Source organism: Sinocyclocheilus anshuiensis, unplaced genomic scaffold (genome assembly GCF_001515605.1).
Source record: "Sinocyclocheilus anshuiensis isolate Anshui unplaced genomic scaffold, SAMN03320099.WGS_v1.1 scaffold601, whole genome shotgun sequence".
Taxonomy (NCBI): domain Eukaryota; kingdom Metazoa; phylum Chordata; class Actinopteri; order Cypriniformes; family Cyprinidae; genus Sinocyclocheilus; species Sinocyclocheilus anshuiensis.
Window position 1 is genome coordinate 383,657 of NW_015536496.1, and position 3,930 is coordinate 387,586.

Genomic DNA, 3,930 nt, shown 5'->3' on the forward strand with positions numbered 1-3,930 from the left:
TATATATATATATATATATACATACAGTAGGTGGACAACCAAAATGACTATTACCGCCGCTACAGGGCCACAGCGTTAAATGCAAGACAGTCATGTGTTAGAGTCGTTCGTGAAACTACCGTTAGTCACTATATATATATATATATACACACACACACACACACACACACACACAAAGAAAGCCATTAAAATTATACAATTTCTTCTAGGCAAGTCTGAGTGAACTGCAGTGCTAGTAGGTTGACTTAGTTCAGAATAAGTATTTGGATAATTACAGTTGAGAAAATAATAATAATAATAGTAATAATACATACATGCATGCATACATTTTCTAAAATCATCTTTGTCTCGAGTTTGTTTTTTGATTAAAATTGCCCCACAATCTAATGAATTCTAATTATGTAACTATTATTCTCATTTGTAAGTTGCTATGGATAAAACTATATGCTAAATAAAACATAAATGAAAGCAATCCTGATGGTGTGCAAAGAAAAAATTAAAAAATAATGTACTGACACTGTGACACTGGTTTGACTGTCAAAAACCTGATGTTCCCACAGACAGTAACTGTGAAAGAAGATGATGTTCATCCTCAGAACCCGCCAAAGTTTGATAAAATTGAGGACATGGCGATGTTCACCTTCCTGCACGAGCCCGCTGTGCTGTTTAACCTCAAAGAGCGTTACGCAGCCTGGATGATCTACGTGAGTCTTAAAACACTCAGTTTCACTTTATCACGTATGAGTAGATCTGAAGCTGCTGTGAATCTCTTACAGACCTACTCTGGGCTCTTCTGTGTCACTGTGAACCCCTACAAGTGGCTGCCAGTGTACAACCAGGAAGTCGTCCTTGCCTACAGAGGAAAGAAACGAACTGAGGCTCCTCCTCACATATTTTCCATCTCAGACAACGCCTACCAGTACATGCTGTCAGGTGCGTCTACTTGATATATCCAAAATAGTTTACAATAAGGGCAAATTCCTAATGGCCTTTTTGCACCCTTGAAGGACACTTTGGGAAGAAGAGGACATTTGTAGGGTCATTCCAAACTAATGTGTACACCTGAATCCCTTCACAAAGGGCCCTTCCACAAGTCTGCTAGTGAAGGGTACATGTGATGGTAACTTGAAGTAATTTTATTGTTTATGGTCATGTGACCCAGGGTGGCGTGTCCTCGTGATTCATTTTAAAGCTAGATATGGCAGGAGAGCCATATAAACTATATAAACAGAATAATTCAAGTTATATATATATATATATATATATATGTGAAACACATTTTTGTCATGCATTTCTTAGGAAGTTTAAATAAGTTTCATAATAAGAAATGTTTAATAGTACATACGTTAGGTAAATGTAACTATACCTGCATTATAAAATGCATATTTATTTGCAGCAAATAACAGCAATAATAAGATATTCCTGTTGTTGCTGCCTAGCATTGTCATGGTAACATTCCAGGTGAAGATGAGGAAATTACGTTGTCTTTCATTGTTCCCTTTGCCAAATGCATTCCAAATGGCTTCATTATGACACACAAGTGCCCTCCAAAGTCCCCACATCAAAGCTCACTTCCGACTGGAATTTGCCCCAGTTGTGAACACATACAGTATACTTCAATACTCTATAGAAACTTGCTGGAATAAGAAACCGATATTCAAGCGATCCATTTAATAACAAAACATTATTCTATTTTGCAGACAGGGAAAACCAGTCAATTCTTATCACGTAAGACTATTTGCTTTTTATATAGATGCAAAATCTCAATAAGGCTGACAAGACAAAGTATGTCTGCCCTGTCTAAGACTGGTTTGTGTTGACAGTGGAGAATCTGGTGCTGGAAAGACTGTGAACACCAAGAGAGTCATTCAGTACTTTGCCAGCATTGCTGCTAGTCCTTCAAAGAAGGAGACCAGTGAAAAAAAGGTAAATTGGGTAGATCTGAATTAAAAATAAAATTATTGTACTGCCATTTTGTTTGATTGTCATTCACTGTGCACAAATTTCAAATGTTGTGTTTTTTAGGGTACTCTGGAGGATCAAATCATCCAGTGTAATCCTGCTCTTGAGGCCTTTGGTAATGCCAAGACCATCAGAAATGACAACTCGTCTCGCTTTGTGAGTGGACACCACTTTAAGTTACAAATCATTTTCCTTTTCCCACTGTATTTAACGACAATATCCCTTTCGAACAGGGCAAGTTTATCCGGATCCACTTTGCTGCTAGTGGCAAGCTAGCATCTGCTGATATTGAGACCTGTAAGAAAGATCTTTGATTATTTACTGGTTTGTCTTTTATGACTTCTACTCTGTGATATGTGTGTATCCACTTTAGGGACAAAGCATATTTTAGGGACAAATTTGCACCCAGAAGTGAGCTATATAGGGCATCTAGGAATGTCTTCATATGTAAAAATAATATATAAAGTTGTTTTTTTAATTCTACAAATGCAGAAAGTTTTCTGTCAGAGTTAGTTGAAAGACGATTAATATTAATAATTTATTTATTAGTGCTGTCAAGCAATTAATATTTTTAATCTAATTAATTACACAATGTAGCGATTAATTAATCGCAGGGCTCGCAAAATTTCAAAATCCCTGATAGCCCTTCGGGCAGGCATTCTTCAGGTTTTGGTATCCCGAAATGAATTTAACTAGCCCGAATAAAAAAAAGACATCGGCTGAGCTTTACTGTGGACAAATCAGCATGATCAGCAAAATCTAGTTGCATATAGGGATGTAATGATTCACTAACCTTGCGATTACATGATACAAATTTCTTACAATTTATTTTTTTACAAAATGAGATTTAAGACAAATTATAAATGAAAAGGTGTCTTTTTATTATTTCTCAGACAAAATGCTGCATATTTCTTTGTGAAATTGAAATGTTAAATAATAAAACTAACTTGAAATTTTAAAACAAATCCCAAATCAAATAAAAAAATATACAACTAAAAGAAATCTCTTCATATAAACAAAGGCTTTGCCTGTGCTCTATTTAAAATCAGAGGCAACCACTGCATTTTAATTACTATCCAAAAAAGATGCTAAATACATGTTATTTGGATTGTATAATTTCAAAATTTGAAGCAAAAACAGAATGGTCCGATTTTAGCTTTGTGAATGAGACACAAATGTCACTCTCTGACAGCAGGTGGCACTAATGGAACAGCAGCTATTTATAGGCTGCTGCCCCTTTAAGACCGAATGCACGTATCCAATATAATGATGCGCAGGAGATTTTTTTCTTCACTGTTTACGTTCACTTAAGACATAACCAACTGTGTTTACGAGAATACTTGCAGAGACAATTATTTTGAGATAATTTTGTGTATATGTGTTCATTCAGAAGCAAGGATACACGGAATGCGGCTCTCCGTGCACACTTTGAAAGAGTGCGCGCAGAAACCGCTCCGAATGCGCACAAATGTTTTAAAACGCTTGAATGTTTAAATCGGCAAGACTTAGAAACAAGTAAACGATCAACTATGATCCGTTTCACCCCTACAAGCGAGTGAACAATGCAAATCAAGTTAGGAATTTAATTCAAAATAGCCCGTCGGGCAGGGCGGTGATATATTTTGGTTGCCCGACTGGAAAACACAATAGCCCCGGGACGTCGGGCTAGCGATTTTGCAAGCCCTGAAACGAATTAAATTTAAAGTCATTAAATGAGAAAAGCATCAAACAGACATTACAAAAAAGCCACTTTAGAAAGAAATATTTTATTGTATTAAACATAGAATGTTGACTTTTTTCTGTGGAATATAAAAGAAGATAATTTGAGCAATGTCTCAGTATTTTATTTTTTTTGTTCATACAATGGAAGTCAATGGTAACCAAAACAGTTTGGTTACCAACATTCTTCAAAATAACTTCTTTTATGTTCTGTGAAAGTCATACAGGTTTGAAATTACTTGACGGTGA

The 3,930-nt window shown here is 35.8% G+C and overlaps 1 pseudogene; it reads left to right on the forward strand.

Moving 5' to 3' along the window:
• The window catches only part of LOC107686834 (myosin-7-like), a 21,595-nt pseudogene that overhangs the window by 1,035 nt on the left and 16,630 nt on the right, over positions 1-3,930 (forward strand).